The sequence below is a fragment of the Peromyscus leucopus genome, chromosome 12 (assembly GCF_004664715.2).
Source record: "Peromyscus leucopus breed LL Stock chromosome 12, UCI_PerLeu_2.1, whole genome shotgun sequence".
NCBI classification, from domain to species: domain Eukaryota; kingdom Metazoa; phylum Chordata; class Mammalia; order Rodentia; family Cricetidae; genus Peromyscus; species Peromyscus leucopus.
In genome coordinates this window covers 12,056,725-12,076,591 of record NC_051073.1, presented here as the reverse complement: position 1 = coordinate 12,076,591, position 19,867 = coordinate 12,056,725, and the positions used below count along the sequence as shown (strand labels likewise).

At 35.7% G+C, this 19,867-nt stretch overlaps 1 long non-coding RNA gene across 1 annotated transcript; it reads right to left on the bottom strand.

Moving 5' to 3' along the window:
* Window positions 1-4,535: 4,535 nt before the first annotated feature.
* On the bottom strand, window positions 4,536-18,869 carry LOC119088849. The gene is made up of 3 exons (XR_005092584.1): window positions 18,733-18,869; window positions 9,727-9,816; window positions 4,536-4,614 (listed from the first exon to the last, which is right to left on the bottom strand). It is a non-coding gene; the product is annotated as an uncharacterized LOC119088849 (long non-coding RNA).
* Between the last annotated feature and the right edge of the window lie 998 nt (window positions 18,870-19,867).

The window sequence follows — 19,867 nt, the reverse complement described above, 5'->3', positions numbered from 1 at the left end:
AATTTGTTTTTCATTTTTGTATGTTTTTATCATTTTGTGGTATAAAGTCCCTTTCTAAAGAAGAACAGTAACAGTTTAATTACTGATTGAACATCAAGTATTTTAGGGTCTGGATTGTTAAGGAAAAGTTCTAGTTTCTTATATTGAAGAGCAGCACATAGTTCTAGTTTTATTATCTGTCTATCTATCTATCTATCTATCTATCTATCTATCTATCTACTATTTATCTATCCACCCATAATCATCATTATTATTACCACCACCATCATCATCAATCTTTATATCCATGCATATGCTGAGGAAACATAACAATTCTTTAACTGGGTGACTGCCCCAATCCATTGAGTAATCTTTAAGAGCCTCATCTTCACAGAAGCAGAAAACTAATATGTGACCCTTTATATATTGAAGCTGAAAACAATTCACTTTCCCTGAAATTTGTGGAATCTAGTTTTAATGAACAACAGAAAGAGAAACTAAATTTTGGCATAAAGTTTCTTGTCACAGGGACAGACGCTTTTATGTCCTGATATTTTGTGTGTATACAGTAATTACAATTAGATGACAGGCATGTGTCTCTTCTTAGTATTATTGCAAAGAATACATATCAGGAAGCCAGAATGAAAAAAAGCATTGTACACACAAGTATTTTTGATGCATTCAGTTATTCTAAGAAGATATATATATGTAGATTGGGCCATTTATTTGTTATTATACAATATTTACAGCAAATGGGAATAATGCAATCCTAGTAGTAATGATTGAAAGACATTTGAGTGTCATTATTCAGTAACTTTTTTGTCATTGTATAGGATATTGGGATGGAACAAAGGATGTCAAAATTTTATAGGAAGGAAGTTTTGAGAAACTTCCACAGGTCTATCCATAATGCAACTGCATCACTTCTAAGTTAGAGAATAAACGAACATTGAATTAAAACTTTATGAAAATAGGAAGTGAATGCAGAATGAGTGTACCTTGGGAATTTACGTATTTCACATTACTGTGCTTGGTGTTGTAATCTGACTCCTGATCTTCCCTATTCTTTATACCCTTGTTACTATAGTGCACCTTGGAGCATTACTAGGTGAGGAGGAACTCAAAGCAAGCAAGATTTCATCCTGAGTTTGATACAGATTTGTATCAAATCTCATTCTCTTAGCTACCAGACTGTGACATGTGTAGTCTCTTATTTTAGTTCTGTTTTAGCTTCTCATGGATCACTTTTTGGTGGTTCTAGGGTGGGAACCAAAGACCTTCCTTATCAAGTCAAAGCACTCTATGACTGTAAAGCAGTCTTAGCTTCTCTTAGAGGTATGGAAAGAAATTTTAAAATGGTTTTAAACAACCTGCATTTAAAAATGATCGGTAAAAGTTTATTTATTTTTTAAGTTTTTTTTTCATTTTACATACTAATTCCAGTTCCCCCACCTTCCCGTCTTCCACCTCCCCACCCCCCACATCCTCCAGTTCTGCCTTCCATCTACTCCTTAAAGAGGGTAAGGCTCCCTTGTGGAGTCAACAAAGTCTGGCATACTAAGTTGAGTCAGGACCAAGCCCCTCCCCCCTTGTCAAGGCTGAGCAAGGTAACCCACCCTAGGGAATGTGTTCCAAACTCCCAGACTTCAGTTGAAGAAAAGGAGGAGGGATCACAGGAGCCAGTGAGGTCAAAATCATGATGGGGAAAACCACAGAGACAGCTGACATAAGATAGTGAGAGCTCATGGACTCTGGTCTGCCAACTGGGGAACATGCATGGGGCCGAACCAGTCTCTCTGAATGTTTATGACAGTTATGTGGCTAGATTTGCTTGGGGAGCAGTGGGACCAGGACTTATTCCAGATTAGTGAAAGTTTTGATAATGGACTGTAGATATTATGTAGTTATGAAGATGAATGCTTCCAGTTATAACTCATAGCTGTTAAATTCAAACCTAATCAGTATCTCCAAGTTGGCAAAACTAATCTCCTCTCTCTCTCTCTCTCTCTCTCTCTCTCTCTCTCTCTCTCTCTCTCCATGACAAGAAACAATAACTAGATATTCTGGAAGTTGGGAGCTAACAAAGCTAAAGACAACTCGTTTACTTCTGAGATTGGCCCAAAAATATGTACAATAAGATGATATTCCTATATTTTTTAATTTGTATCATAAATATAGTTATTGCATTTTAATTTAAATTAGCTAATATTAAATAATAAAGGTAATATATATATCAAAGAAAAATATTGAGATTATGAAGCCTCAGTCTAATATATTTGGCTGATCCTTAAACAAATTAGAAACATGACAGTATCTGTATAATTAGAAATACACTCTTTCACATTTGAGCAGAAAGTTATACTCACTGAAGCATCCAGTAAATTGCATTGAGAGGAACAGAATACTGTCTGGCATCTGACTGATGTTGCATAATATTTTTTGTTCCTTGTATTCAGCTTTTTAAGATTTGTAGTGGAGAGTGGTAACATTTTGGTACCAATAAGATAGTAATTCATTTATTAATGTTACGTTTGTTTCATGTAAACAAAAGTTCATGCTGTACTTTTCCAAAATAAATGTCATTACCATTTGCTTGGTGAGTGTTCACATGGTGGAGCATGGAGTTTAAAAGAATGAATTTAGGGGCTTAATCTTCTTGATTTTTTTAGACTGTATCCTTTATTGACATGGAATGGTTATGGCCATTATATACTTGTAGAATTTGTGTTCTGAAAATTAGATGAATTCATACCTTACTCACCATTGGCAGCTGTTGGGATACAATGTCTCAGTTGTGAACAGTTACCATCATTAGTATTAATGTTATTATTAAATAAGACTAATTTTCCCCTCAATACAGATATTCTAGCCCTCAAAAAAGAACAAATTAATCACAGGTAAAAAACAAAACCTACATCATAGTACACTGTTCAGCCTCAGTTTAATGCCCCAATTCTCTTTGATATTATTCTATTTTCTCTCTTGTTCAGAGATCCAGGCTCCAAAAAACTGATTAAAGTTCATGCCGCTGTCAGACAATTGTGTTCACATGCCTGCTAGTCTTCCTTTCTTAAATAAATCAAATTCATGACAAGGTTGATAGCAGACCTCTTGTCCATTGGTAAATGATAGAGCCATCATTATTTTATTAAAGCTTGGAGAAAATTCTGATTACTAGTGTTTCTGGCCAAATTTTGTTCATGTCTGCCCACTGAATTTGTTTGGATACCAGAAAATTATGGAGTGTATGATTCTAATTAGGATAAGAGATTAAACCTAAGAGCCATGCTTCAGCAAAAACCATGCTATAAAACAACATTAGAAATCATCCTTTTAACCAACCCAGTGAAATTTGCTTAGTCATTAGGACTCCAAGTGAGTTTTCAGACCTTGAAACAAAACACTGTGCCAAGAAATATCATCAGGAGACTGGGGAAGATGCCAATCCATTTTAATGATGGATTTTTTTACTTACTTAGTCATCTAACTCAGCTCTTCTGTTTCACATCTTCATACATTAGAGAGTCTTGTCTTAATATCCCTCTGATATTGTTACCAGAATTAAATCATGCCAGGCTATTCCTCCCAGTTCTAATATTTAGTTTATTTTTTCTTCCATTTGTGTATAATTTCCATGGCAACATGGGCATGGTGAATGTGTTCTGTCAGTCCACACCTCTCCATGTACCACAGTTTGTTGCCCTTTAATCCACATTGCTGAGTTTTGTTGTTCATTATCAACTAGCCAAAAACTACTTTCATCATGGATATTAATGGTAAAGCTATAGTCTTTCAATCTACAAAATATACAGAATCTCCTTTCATGAGATTTTATGTATACAAGAAGGGATAAGACACCCTGTGCACCCAGCTTGCCAGGACCTCTTCTGCAGTGGGCAGAGTACCAAGGCAGCTGTGTACTCTGGCATGAAAGCAGAGGAGCAGATGCCGAGCAAGGTACAGAACAACTTCTTCAGCTTCTGTGGTCTTCACCAGAGCAGCTGTGGTCCTTTTTCTGGTCCAGGCTAATTTTTTCGTATTGCTTTTTAAAGAATATTTTTTATCATGAGCCTACCTATGAGGAATTCTAATATTGCCTCTAATTAGGAGTATAACAAAAAAATTTTCTATTGGTTTTTTGAAGGTATTTATTTATTTGTTCTTTGAGAAACCTTGCTTTCAAAGACTTTAGAAAGATCTCACACAGTATATTTCTTTCTGTTTCTGTCTTGCTCCTGTGAGTTTCTTCTAGATCTCATATATCAAAGTCTTGATGGCTACCTTGGGAGAGAATGTTCAAGTCCACATGGCTTTATTCTTTGGCTCAAATGCAAAATGCTGAAATCTTAACATACACCCCAACATGAAAAGGGGTAGCTGTAATAATAGGGATAGTCCTCACTATCTCACAAGAGAGGAAGTTCATGTATACATACAAAGCAGAGCTTCCCACATTTGGAGTGGTTCATGTGTTCTTCCTACAATATATAGACAAAGGAAAGGATGATTCAGGTCAATTTCAGTTTGGTGTAGAAAAAGATAAAATGATACTTACAAGTAGGTCCATTCTGAGTAGAGATGCCATAGATGGAGGATTGCCTTCCTTTGCAAATATAGGGGTAGTTCACCTTAAATCTGAACAGACATAGAGAGTAAATTCATTCAGGATGGTTCTTCTATGATCCATTCATTCCACTTGAGGACTATCAAAGAAACATGAAAGCTTTAACTTGTGTTTATGACTTGGTGTTTGGTTTAATGATACGATCTCATATATAGTATTTTTGTTTTCCTGGGCTGCCATGAAAATGGAAATAAAATTGGATTCTGAGTGCCTTAGCACATATATTGGCTACTTATACATTATATTTTGATGACTGCCTGTTCCTTTCACTAGCCCATTTATTAACTGGATTTTTAGCATTGATATTTACTATTTTGAATTATTTACACACTCTGGATACTAGTCCTCTGTCAAACATAGGTAGAAATGCAATTTAGTCTAAATACTAAGTAAATCAGTATGACAGTTCCTCAAAAAACTAAAAATAGAACTATCACATGACACAGATACAACTTTGGTAAGGTCTAGAGGACTCTAAGTAAATAATATCTGTGAAATACTTGCATATCTATGTATATTTTGATAATATTTATACTAGTCAAGTTATGAAATAAGTCTAAAAGTCCATCAACAGATAAATGTATAAAGACAATATAATGCATATAGACAATAGAGATTTATTCTTTGACAAAAATAATGAAATTGTTAGCAAGAAAATGGTTGCAACTTAAAATAATGATATAAGTCAAAGCCAGAAGACAATATCACATTTCCTTCTTGTTTATCATCTATCAATACAAACTATAAAGATAGAAAAATTAATGAGCATGATGGGAAAAGGAGGGAGCTGGAGTGAATATGGTTAAAATACTAGTAATACTTAAATGAACATTTCTTTGTCAGCCTCATGATTATTACAATGAATATACATTATTAAATTAATTTGAAACCCAACATTTAGTCTCTTATAGTTGTATAGGCCACAATATCCCAAAATCAAGGTGTTAGAGGATCATTTCAGTTGGGAAAAGTTATCTTCTCTTGTCTCTTAAAGCTCTGAATCATTCTAGAAATTGTTTGGCTTGTGAAAGCCTCAGTTCAGTCTCTCCCTGTATGCAAGTTGGCCTCGTCCTGTAACCTTGTCTTTTGTATAACTGCTATTGAAAACCAAACCATTGAACCATCTCTCTATTCCCTGTTGTTGACTTCCTCTTGTATAATTCTGGTATTTTTAAGGTGTGCACTGAACCAACTATCACTATTATATCCCATTATTTTTACTGAGACATAATTCATATACCACAAAATATATACTTTGTCTGTAGTTTATTCTCAAGTTTATGCTACAATCAACATCCTAATCACAGAATATGTTTATAACATTGAAAAAATTATGTACTGTAGAATCTTAAAAACTATAAAAGTGCTATTCGATGGGAGAGGGAAGAAAAATTTTAAGGGAGGGGAAATGTAGACTATGATGATAAAGAAGGGAAGAGAGGGATGAAAGGAATGAGGTTTAAGCAAAGTGAAAGATGGGAGAGTAGAGAAGGGGGAAGAGAAGGATTAATAACACTAAGGATATTTGTTGTTAGCTGCTCCTCTGACAGACTAGATGATGAGTAAGTTTTCAGGGATTCTTCTGTCTTTGTTACCCATCTTGCAATATGAATCCTAGGATTGCAGAATGTCCAGATATTCATATTAATTAACTTAATTTGAATTAATCCACAAATTGAGTTATGCTCAGCCCCAAAGTCATAGGATGTCAAAGAAAAATCCAGGGGTCCCAGGTGTGCTATAATTCCTGAGATTTGTTGGTCAGTGGTGTCTCCTAGACTGAGCAAAATACAGGGCATTTCTATCGCTCTTGCTTGCCCACCTGAACTTGATGATAAGACCATATTGCTGAAGACATCATATATATTAGTCATAGAACTTGGAGAAATCAAGTTGGTACTAACCATGAAGCTCCCTCCCCACCATCTATCTTTTCAGAGTACTGGCAAGTATTATATAGGCTGCAACAGAAAATGAAAAATCATCAACAGTTCCACATGACTGTGAACTCTGTACACTACAATAGTGGTGAGATATGCCAATTGGATGCCATAATGGAACGCATGTTGCAAGGGTAAACATCCTCTTTCTGATTGATATAAGATAAGTTTCATGGGAGAAAACATATGTCTGCACTGTTAATGTGACCAGGAACTCAGAGTTGAGAAGGTCATGGGCTCCATGGGTGAACTTACTATTATCCTACTAACTAAACATATTAGCAAACTGCCTTTTAATATGATGGTGGCTTCCTAAGATTATATTGCCTAGTAATAGAGTAGTCAACTTTTTATAATTATAATCTATCATGCTCAAATTACAACATCAATATATTTCTTAAAATATAGTCCTGCCAGGAGACTCATAACTGTATGTGTGAAGTTGTATCTAATTATGTTGATGATTTACTAATCCCTAATATTAGTTTTGCTCAGTATCTTTCCTGTGTTTCTTTCTATTTATATATTTTCTTTGGTGTAGTGCCTATGATGTTCTTTGTTATATTTTAATTGTGTAGCCTTTTTAATTCAATTATAAGAATCTTTTACTTTCCAAATATTCTCATCATATATAAATGGAAATAGTGTCTTCCATATCATAGATTTTTTTTCAATTTCTTAATGATATACTACATAAATTCAATTCATTTTTTTTAATATTGGAAGAAGCTTCTTTTACCTAATGTTGTCTTGCATTGCCTTTGTTTTAGGGACCACATGCAAGGAATCATTTGGCAAGGCAATATAATAAATTGTCTTCATAATTTTATAAAGAATTTCATACTTTCAGTTCTTAAATTTAGGCCCTTGGCAGGTTAATTTTATGTATCTTATATAATGTGTAAAGCTTGTCTATTGTCTAATCACCTTCGTTTTCATATGGAAATCTATATGCTTGTACCAGCACGTGTTGAAAAGATTTTCTTTTCTATTGGATTGTCTTGACACATCTTCCCCTTAATTATTTGTAGACTTTCACTTCCACACAATACAATGTATTTATTTCCACAAAGGCAAATTAATTTCAAGATTCTAGATTCTACAATATTTATTCAGTTATAAATCAGTCCCGTGTCATACTTGTAGTGAGTTTTTATTTTATTTTATTTTATTTTCATTATTATTATTATTATTATTTTTTGGTTTTTCGAGACAGGGTTTCTCTGCGTAGCTTTGCGCCTTTCCTGGAGCTCACTTGGTAGCCCAGGCTGGCCTCTAACTCACAGAGATCCGCCTGCCTCTGCCTCCCGAGTGCTGGGATTAAAGGCGTGCGCCACCACCGCCCGGCTTGTAGTGAGTTTTTAAATGGAAGTGAATTTCCCAACTTTATTAGAAATTTCAAGATGAAAGTGAGGTATTCTCCTTCACTTTTAAGTCCATTATAGATATTAGGAGGAACTTGGTGCTTGCTTCTCTTTATTTTCATTTTGTGAGCATAGGTATTTTGCCTGCACTGGGTCTCCTGGAAGTAGAATTATAGATGGTTTTGAGCTGCTATGTAGGTGCTGGGAACTGAATCCTATAAGACAAATTGCTAAACAGTCTTATTAATAAAAAACCCAGAGCCAGATATTGGGGTGAAAGATCAGAGGAATAGGACAAGTCATAGACAACCTCACTTTACCAACTCCTCAGCCTCCAGAACGAGCTGCTTCCTGTATACTCATGCCTATATTCTTTCTGTGCCCTGCCATCTCACTTCCTCTCTCGGCCCAGCAACATCACTTTCCCCTTTATGCCCAGCTTTATCACTTCCTATCTGTCTGTACAGACCTTCAGACCTCTACGGTTAACTACTGCTGGGATTAAAGGCCTGTGCCACCAAGCCTGGTTCTGTTGCCAGTGTGGCTCTGAACTCACAGAGATCCAGATGAATCTCTGCCTCTCAAATGCTAGGGTTAAAGGTGTGTGCCACCACTGTCTGACTTCTTCGTTTAATATGGTGGCTGGCTATTTCATCTAATCTCCAGATAAGCTTTATTGGGGGTACACAAATAAAATATCACCACAGAATCCTAGTTCTCTGTATGATGTGGGTTTTGATTGATGCTCTTCATCAAATTGTGCAAGTTTTCAGCTATTTTTCAACTGATGTTTCTCCAAATACTTTCTCTCTCTCTCTCTCTCTCTCTCTCTCTCTCTCTCTCTCTCTCTCTCTCTCTCTCTCTCTCACTCACTCACTCTCAGTGTGTGTGTGTGTGTGTGTGTGTGTGTGTGTGTGTGTGTATTTCTCTTCTACTGTCTTTCTCTCCATTTCTTTAGAAACTTGCAGTATGTATATTTTGGCACACTCTATGACACTCTTCAGTCTGATCATTTTTCTTCATTCACTTTTCATCTTTCTTAGATTTTATGATCTCATTGATTTATCGTCAAATTGCCTGATCATTAGCCTGCCCATGTCTATTAAGTCCTTCTAATGGGTTTTAACTAAATTATTATCCTTATTAATTCACATATATATACATGTATACATACATACATATGTAAATGAGAAAGGAAAATTAGCTGGTGGGGGTCTAGGAGAAGGGGACACAAAACAAGAGAAAAAAAATCTCTTAACTATGGAGGATAGAAAATAAAGTTTTTGTACAGTACCCAAGGCCACAAACCCAGTGTTGGCAGTACCTACAGTGAGCTATGTTCCACCCCACATCTTCAATCATCAGTCAAGAAAATGCCCCACAAGTTTGCCCACAGGTCAATCTGGTAGGGATATTTTTCTCAATTGAGATTCCTTCCCAAATGACTATAGCCTATGTCAAGCTAATATTAAAACTGTCATAGTCAATATGTAAGGCCCCTTTTATTCTTGAACATACTTGAATTTCTAGTGTGTATGTGTGTGTGTGTGTGTATGTGTGTGTGTGAGAGAGAGAGACAGAGACAGAGAGAGACAGAGAGAGGCAAAGAGAAAGAGAATTGCAATAAAAAGTGTACCTAAGATAACTGAGTATTGAAATTAAAATTCTGCTTCCATGGAAACCCTAACAAATTCAACTAAATATTAGTTATTGCCAAGCACATATTTTTGAAACTTTCTCTATTCAAATAAACAAGTAGTAAACTTCTAATAGAGCAAACTATAATTATTTGTTAACCGTACCTTGCCAGAAGTCTTACCTTGCCTCTGTAGTCTCATCCAGTTTTCTTTTGGTAACCAAAAACCGTCAAAATTCTTTGGTGTGTAAGACAGTGATATGGTCTTCCAAACTGGAAAGATATGTTTGCAATTAATTAGTATAATATATGATTACATTTGAAGTAAAATTACATTACTTTTATTTTTGTGTTTTAATTCACACTGGCTTTATGTCAATATTACCTTCCACATCCCTAATTTTTTTAGTTGCAGATTTGAATAATAGTGCTTTGGAATGTATCTTGAAAATAAAATAAAATGAGTCACGACATCTTTCCTTGGAGTGGAATTTATGAGAATCACGGAACAAAAGGTGAATTAGTGTGTATTTTCATGTAGGCTCTAAATAATTAAGAAAAACTGAACAAATAAACACAAAGTTGATTAGCTTGTGTTTATACTTGTTGGTTGCTTCAGTACTTGGTATAGAATGATATATGTTATTAAATCAAGTGAATCTTTGACTCCATCCATATAAAAGCAGTAAAATTGGTCCTGGTTACTATGCAATTTATCATACACAGATTACTGATTGATAATAAGAAACAAAATCACTGGTTTTTTGTTTTGTTTTTTTTTTGTTTTTGCTTTGGAGTGAGGCCTCAACAGATAAATATTACAAGATTTTCTAAGGTGGAGGAATGTTCATTTTCACATTCCAAGGAAAATTTCTCTCTCTCTCTCTCTCTCTCTCTCTCTCTCTCCTCTCTCTCTCTCTCTCTCTTTAGTCTTTTCACCTAAATGTTGTGCAGATGCTGTTCTTCAAGGCAAACATTATAACACTGGGTAGGAGTGCAGTGTGATTTGTAGTTTGAGAGACTGAACTCTCAGTAAAAGAAAATGAGCATATTAGAATTTGTCCCCTGAAAGAAGATTGGGTCAGTCAGCAAATAGATGAGGAAACATTAAGTTAATGAAATTTCTTTCTGAATGCATCTACCAAGAGTGTAAGTGAAGAAGCCAAGATGATCAGACAGAGAAATTAAGATGGTTGAAAATCTGCTTGGATACCAAGGGTTATCAGATACTGAGAAAGAGAATTTTGGGCTAAATTAACTCAATGGGGTCCCTTACCTAAAGCTAGATATTTAAAAAAAAAAAAAAAAAAAAAAATATATATATATATATATATATATATATATATATATATATATATATATACAAATGGGACCAGAAGAAGACTCAGAGGCTTGATTAAAGACTGCCCAATAAATGAGTCATTTCCTGCTGTGATATTTTTGTCCAAAGATATGCAAAAAAATACAAGAATTAAGAAATTTCAATCCATGATTCTTTATAGTTTGTATAGAAAGCACCTGTTCCCAAAAGGTTATTTTCTGAAGTGTTGGGCCAAAATGGTGAAGCTATGCAGGGGTAATTCATTCATGCTAATGATAGATAAACAGGGCAACATGAGGTGGTGCCTAATTACACAAAGTAAGTCACAGGGTACTTGTCTTTGAAGGATTTATATACTTCCTTAGTCTCTCTTCTCTCACTCCCTCTACTGCCCAGTGCCCCTGGGGTGAGTAAATCCCTCTGCCTTGCCTCACCTTGTAAAGTGAGTGGAAACCAAAGTCAAACGTTTTTCTCTGTAAATTACTTGAGGTACTCTGTCACAATGATGTAAAATCCAAAATTTAAGAAGCGTATTATTTGCAAATTTGTAGTATTGATCATCATTTAATAACCCCAGAGCAACTTCATAATATGATAAACTCTATTGGCATGTCTAAACACAACTTTTAGAACTCTGAAGATGGATTAAGTATTAGAAGGAAGAGAGAGAGGGATGGAATAAAGGGAAGAAATAGGGATGAAGAAAGAGGACAGAAGTTAAAGATAAAGTGAGAAGATAAGAGAAAACAACAAAAAGAAAAAAAAGAGAAGGAAGGAAGGAAGGAGAGATAGGGATTGAATAAAATATGGACACTTATGTGATTTTTTAAAACTGAAATATTCAAATTTCCAATTTTCATTTGGAAATGTCCTTTCCAAATTACTGACTTCCATCCATGCAAACCTGGGCCCAGTTGTATACATCTGTGAGATCTTAGTTTTGTACATAGACACAGTCATTGAAAAATAAAGTACAAGTAAGTAAATCCTCTGTATGTTAAAGTTTGTTGTTCTTCAGAAGCAGACCTTCCCCTTATGTACAGGAAACTTGTGGCTTTGTGTTTATGCAGAGAAATACATGTATTCTTAGCAAAATTGTGGGGACCCACAGAGGCTCCCTGGTAAGACTTTACTCAAGGTCAGAGAATCTGAGCTTGTTTTACTCTGGAGGGCTGCATAATGGGATGATTCTGCTACAGGCATGGCTACCAGGTATTTTAAAGGTTCTTCACTTGGATATATGTTGTGCCTTGATTTTGAAAGTGGGAGGTCTTTTGCCTTTCCCTTTGGCATTATATAAAAAGCCTTTAGGAATAAACCTTGAGGTGGCTGGATATTAACCCAGAGCCCTCCAAAAGGTATCCTGTGTCTCTTTCTTTTCCTGTCTTTGCCCTATATTTCTATCTAATGCTTCCTCATTCCTCTTTTCTTCCCCCAAAAACCCTTCACCAGGTTGAAGATGGACTCCAACACAAAATGAAAAAACAAAAACAAACAATAACACATGCATATAGAGCCAAGAAAAAAACTAAATCAACCAATTATAGTGAACAGGTAGAGAGAATTTTTAACTACTTGGCACTACATTATTGAAATCTATTTCTAGCACTTGAAAGCAAAGACATCTGTTAGCAACAACTTTTAATATAATAGGGACTGGTTCTTGTAAATTACATATTAATCTGTCATGTTAAAATTGAAATCAAATAAGCATTATGAGTCCTAAATAGAAAATATTCAAATACATTGCCATAAAAATAACTATTTTTCCCTGCCAGTATAAAATCAAATAACTATCCACATGGTTCATATATTCAATTCTACAGCAGGATGTAAAGAATAATAATTTTCCTAAGTTATTTAAAACCATCAACCAACAGGCACTTTGGGTCATAGTAGACAAATTTAATACAGGTCTATTTTACTTAAATTGCGTTTTCTACCTCATCATTTAGTTATCTAAAGTTACACAAAGGAAAGGAAATTACTCTGTTTTAGGAGTGTTTGTTTGTTTCTTGATACAGTGTTGATCAGTGTAGTCCTGGCTGCCCTGGAACTCACTTTGCATAACAGACTGGCTTCCAATTCACAGAGATCCATCTGCCTCTGCCTCCTGGGTGCTGAGATTAAAGGTGTGCACCACCACTGCCCAGAAAGTTATTACTCTGTTTTGTTAATTTGACTTAACTGAATCAACAATACTTTCAATGATAATAGGAGAGAGAACCCTGACAGACAGTGCAGGACTGGTAACATGAAAGGACCATGTCTGTTCCATGTCCTTGCTGATTAATTATCTGTTGGACACAGGCTGGAATGCTGGATGTGTTTAAGGGCATTGATTCCTTCTCTTGTTTCTTGTTTTATCTTTCTTCTCCTTTTGCTTAGCAACTGAATAAGCATATCTGCCTGGAAGCTAAATATGATCCTGTACTTTGGTTTCAAGGCATGCTGCAAAGTCCAGTCAAACCAATTCAATGTAAAGTTGCAAAGACACCTTGAAGGTGGGCCATATGGAACAAACAACTCATTTCCCCATCTTAGTGACTTTTTCGTTGCTGTGAGAAAGACACCATGTCCATGGCAACTTATACAAGAAATAGTTTATTTGGGACTTTGAGTTTCAGAGGGTAAGTCATGACTGTTATGGCAGGAAGCATGGTAGCAGACAGGCAGTCATGGCTTCTGGAACCATCGCTGAGAGCTTATATCTTTATCCCTAAGCAGAAGGCAGAAAGCAGCAACTTGGAATGGTGTAGACTTTTGAATCTTCAAAACCCATCCCCAGTGACACATCTCCTTCATCAAGGCCACACATATTAAACCTTCCCCAAAAGTTCCATCAACTGGGGACAAAATATTCAAACACAGGAGTCTATGGGGGCCATTCTCATTCCAACTGTAACACCCCTTATCTCAACTTCAATAAAGATTTATTAACCCTTGCATAGAGACCTTCAACCGCAGAGCTTCCTTTCAACCCACCCCCATGCTATACCAGAATTTTGCTTGCTTCCTTTCTCTTATGGTCTCTGTTTAATAAGACTTTCTAAAATCACCCTTCTTTTGTATATCAAATCTATTCTTTGAGTAATTGAGACAAATAACCAAGAAGTCACCAGCTTGGTGATGAAGAAAGAGAAACTGGCTAGTCAGACATAAGTAAGGGACCTCCAAAGTAGTAGTTATGGGAGGAGATTGCTTCTCCATCAAGAGAGATCCTGAATAAATATCTTTCCTAGGGCCATTTCAGAGGATGTGAATAAAACTCCAGTCCGAACACACATTCCTTATGGAAAACTGCTGTGGAACTGGATCTCTAGGTTTTTATGCTGAATTGGCTTACTGCCCTTACCATCATCAGTCCATTTAAGGAATGATTTTAGGACTTCCTCATCAGATGGAGAAATGTTACAGCAGCATTGAAGGCCAGGGTTCTCCAGTTAAAACCTCCCAGACAAAATAATGGTATCCACTTCTGCCTCAAGACAGGCCATTGTTTCCTCCCTTAATGGGTAATCCAACTGAATATTCAGTTGCCCAATGAAGGGACTGCACATCAGGAAGTCACAGATTTGAGAACTAGTGTTTGGCCAGCTCCATACTTGCTTAGTTGCTGTGGGATGGTCTGTATGTCAAATTGCTCTGATTTGCCAATAAATAAAACACTGATTGGCCGGTGGCCAGGCAGAAAGTATAAGCGGGACTAACAGAGAGAAGAACAGAGAAAACAGGAAGGCAGAGGGAGTCACTGCATGACAAGCAGCATGTGAAGACGCTGGTAAGCCATGAGCAACGTGGCAAGGTATAGATTTATGGAAATGGATTAATTTAACCTATAAAAACAGTTAGCAAGAAGCCTGCCATGGCCATACAGTTTGTAAGCAATATAAGTCTGTGTTTACTTGGTTGGGTCTGAGCTGCTGTGGGACTGGCGGGTGACAGAGATTTGTCCTGACTGTGGGCAAGGCAGGAAAACTCTAGCTACACTTAGTTTCAACATTTAAAAAGTTATTGGAACATTTCTTCATGCCACATGCTTCTAGGTGATTTGACATTTAGGATGCATAGTGGTTTGAAGAACATTGTCATACCTCTTTCAACTTGAAAGCATAATCTGTGTGGTAATGATGTGTTCCCCAATATATCGTGCACCCTAATAAATTTATCTGGGGTCAGAGAACAGAACAGCCACTAGACAGACATAGTGGCCAGAAAATGGTGGCACTCACACCTTAAATTGTAGCATTCCAGAAGCAGAGATCCACCTGGATCTCTGTTAGTTCAAGGCCACACTGGAAACAGCAAGGCATAGTGACTCATGCCTTTAATACCAGGAAGTGATGGCAGGAAGCAGAAAGATATTTAAGGTGTGAAGACAAGGAACTAGAGCCTAGTTAAGCTTTTAGGCTTTTGAGCAGCAGTTCAGCTGAGATCAATTTGGATAAGGACACAGAGGCTTCCAGTCTAAGGAAACAGCCAGAAATATCAGGAAGGAATTGTCAAGGTGAGGTAGCTGTGGCTTGTTCTTCTCTTGTTCTTTCAGCATTCATTGCAATACCTGGCTCCAGGCTTGATTTTATTAATGAAACCTTCTAACAATTCATGCTTCAGATCTGTTTGCTTGAAGTTACAGAAGAGAGTCAAAGATACTGGAAAGGTATAAAAAAAACTTTTGCAAGGTCCTTTTCTCAACCAACTGCTGTACTTTCGATTCACAAACAAAAATATTCAACTTATCCCTGAGAAGAGGGATTTAACGGAGACATCCCATTCAGGGAACCCTGCAGAAGAGGAAGTCAGAAGATTGTCAGAGCCACTGAGGATGGAAGACATCAAGAAAACAAATGCCTTCTGGACACAACAGGACTGATGTGCATATGAACTCATGAAGATTGTGGCAGCATGCATGGAGCCTGAAAATTTCTAAGCCACATGGGGTTCTTAGCACTGTGTGCCTAAGTTTACAGAGTTTGCATTCCAGAGAAGCAATAATGAAATCTTAAGACAGTCAGAATATAAAACAATACAAAAAGAAATAGTATTTGCCCAGAATAAAAAGCCACAGAAAGAAAGTAATTTGTTCACAAATGCCAGTTGGTTGATGGTGTAACTAACTATGGCAGGACAATACCTTCTTCCATGCAGGCCTGGTCTGGTCAGTAGCTTACCAAGGAGGACATAGGCAGAAGTGTAAGTTCATGTCAAGGGTAAAATTGTGACATCATATATTGCATTGTATTCTATGTCATTGCTGATGAGAAATATTTGAGAATATTTACAATTTAAATAAATTTATGAGGTCTATAAAAGTTTAGGTAATGAACATTTTAGATTTTCTGAGTCACATTGTGTCTATCACTTCTAACACAATAAATATTTTATAAACAAAATGTCAGTGGCCAGGATGGGTAATATTTTCAACATGGCAAGGTCTAGAATCACCTAGGAGGCACAACTCTGGCATGTCTCCGGTGGATTACCATGATTAGGTAAGTTCAAGTGAGAAGATCTACCTTTATGAGTAGCATCATTCTATAGGCTAAAGCTCTGAAATTAATAAAAAGAAGAGAATAAGCTGAGCAATAGGAATCATTTCCACTTCCTGAGTATTAGTGGAATGTGAACAGTGACCTCTCACTCCTGCCACCATGTTGTTTCCACCATAAGGGACTGGTATAGCCATAAACTACAATCCAGAACACATCACTTCCTTCATCAAGTTACCTGTAAAAATGCATTTCATCACAGTAACAAGAGGAGTAACTAATACAGTGGTGTTGCCACAATATTTTGTTTTTTAATGCTGATCCAGTGTATAATGATGTTGACCCTATTAGCCTAACTCACATTCATCTAACTAATCATATGAATACTTTGCCTAATCAGAAAAGTAAAAGTTGTGGTTCACACTTGAAATTCGGTACGCTTGCCAGCATTAAAACTGCTACCAGGATGTATTGTATGAGAGAAGAATCTATTTTCTATTTTTTAAAAACTTACTTCAGTTGAAAATCTGCGTGCAAGCATGCTTTCTGGTTATGCCCTGGGCTAATCATACCATATTTTACAACGAATTTCTATTTTCTAGGATCACTCAAAGGTGCAATCAATGTTTCAAAAAGACAGGTTATTTGTCACAAGTAAAGGCCTCGGAAAACTCAGTGACTATCCTAAATGACTTACTCATAAATAAAACTACAGAAGAGGAAGTTTACCAGTCAACTTCAGCCATGAGAGAAACACAGCAAGTGGTTGTCTGTGGGCTGACAATTTTGTCATTGTCTACGTCATTGTCTTCAACAAAACTCTAACTTCACTTAATTTCAGAAAATGGATGTTGATTGTCCTTAAATCCTAATAATATATTTAAAGGCTGCATTCATAATATCATTAAAAATTCTATAGATTTTAATAAGAAAATTTCAATATATAATGTTGTTCTATTATAAAAGTAATTTACATAGCCTTATTCACTGAAATAAAATGGAAAATATATATCATCATATAAATTTCTCTTGTTTAAATACTTTAGTAGCCAGTACCAGGGTCTCTGTAATCTGACATAATAGCCAAAGGAGTGTAACTCTTGAAAAATTTTCTTCTTCCTAGTGTTCTCAGACACTGATGTGCTGAACACAAAGACTCTCAAATTGTTAAATAAATCTTTTTGAAACAAGAGAGAGAAATAATATCTTTAGCCACCAAATACCCTCTTGAATGCTATGAATTTGTGAGTAGGCAGGTTTTTCTTTGTTTTTATCTCCCAAAGTAGTTAAAGTTTCTCTGTAAAAGTAATATCCCAGTCATCACAACTATAAACCCAGAGGACACCCATGCCAATATTCTGTAGAAATATTTTAACCTTCTGTGCCATTTGCAGATTCAGACTGGTAAAAGTGATTGAAAAATAGTGAACAATAACAAAGGGAAGGTATATTTACAAAAATGCACCACTTGTTCATTATATTACTAAGTATTTGTAAAGAAAATGGTAATGTGATAACTACTATATGTTGTCTGTGGTCTTTCTTGGGTATGATGACTCAGGAAGGTAGCTACAAAGAACGTATGCATAGAATCAGTACAATGGTGGATACTTTCCATATTTATCTATGAGTAAACCTTCCCAGAACCTAGGGGAGTTGGCAAAAGTCAAAAAGAAGTAGAGTCATACATAAAAGTATCAAAACTTAAGTTTGATGCCTTTCCTCCCAAACTTAGATACATAGTATTTGAATTTTCTAAACAGGTATTAAAAAGCCCAGATTTTTAAACCCTGTTTGAAATTTCTGATTCACAGTGGGTGCATCTTTGCAAACAAGAACATGACAGCCAGAGGACACAGTATTTTCACTCCCATTTATATTCTGATTTGACTTCATTTTGTAACTAATTTTAAATTATCAGTAGGTTATGTATTCAGTGATTATGTTTTGGTTTAATGTGCTTTTATTTTTACCTTCAATCTACACCATATTAATACTTTTTGTAAAATAAATCAGGTTTTAATGAGCAAACTGAACAAGAATTTTCATGTAACACTGAACAATGACTATCACTGTCCTTATAATTCTCACTTCTCGGTCATGAGGCATCCCTTTGTGGCTATCATAATTGGTATAATGAATTTCCTAAAATAAATGGAAGTCTAATTTGATCCAGTGCCCATGAACAATCCAAGCATTCACATTTAAACCACTGACCTGATTTGAAGACGAATCATGCCAAAATGAAGTCATGCTTTTCTGTAAAGTGTGGTCACTCAGTACAGGGTTTGAATGGTTTGTTCTGAGGGCTCTGAATTGGGGATTTCCAGTAACAAAGACACACAATCTGAGCTCACAACTCCAGACACCTAGACTTACTTTCAATAAAAGAAACTTGAGATGGAAAGAAAATCTGAGTCATCAACCAGTTCAGTGATTGTCAGTGAGTGGAAAACTTGCTGAAGTCCTTGACCATGAGCTGGGTAGAGACTCATAGTTTTCTCCAGATGACAGCTTTCAGGATTTGAATACAATCTGTAATTGGGTGAGAATCATTATATCAGTATGTCTAACATCTAAATCTCAGACCCTCATGCCAGGCAATTTCTGAGGAAGCATATGCATGGATATACATACTTCATTATAACCTTCACCACTATTTCAAACCTGTATCAAGTAGCTTTACCATTTCTACAGCAGTTAACTGTTTTAACATCATGAAAATATATTTGTTTTCTATAATAAAAGCTCCTATATTCACAGTGTTGATGTTTTCCTTGTTGGATTTCATTACAGACCTTCGAAATAAAGGGTATCTAATATGATAAAACACTGGAACTCTGACTATGTGTGAATGTACATAAAGAGAGATGTAACATATAATCAAATGGGAAATTTATTAAATAGATTAATTCCAGCTTAAGTATAATCTACATGGCATAATGTAAAGTATATGACATTAAAAATGCCTTTAACTGCGGATGTCACATTTGTCCACCAAAATCTTGGCACCAGATAAAATACAGTTTATGAATGCCAATTATATAAGCATGAAATATGAAAATTTGCTTATTGTTTTATTTTGCAATAAAACTTTCACATGTCTTTAAGCAGCCATAATTTTTACAATAACTTCAAAACTTAGATTATGAAATTTGATATTGTTTATGACACTTCAGGACATCAAAGAAAGGAAAAGGTTCAGTGAAAAGTTGAAATGGAGTTAGGAAAAAATATAAGTACCAAGTGCAATACTTTTTTTCTTTTCAGATACTAAGTCCACATTTTATACTTTCTTTGCTTAAATTAAACTTTCTTTTTAAAGACTGAATACTTATGCACCCTTAAATTAGATAATCTAGATAAAATGACAGATTCCTGTCACATATAAATTCCACAGTGTGATTGAGGAATTAATAATAAAAATTACTTATCCTCTAACAAGGAAATTATTTCAACCAGTAAAGCAAACTCCTGCATAAAGAAAACCCTAGAAACAAATGTCTTCACAGTA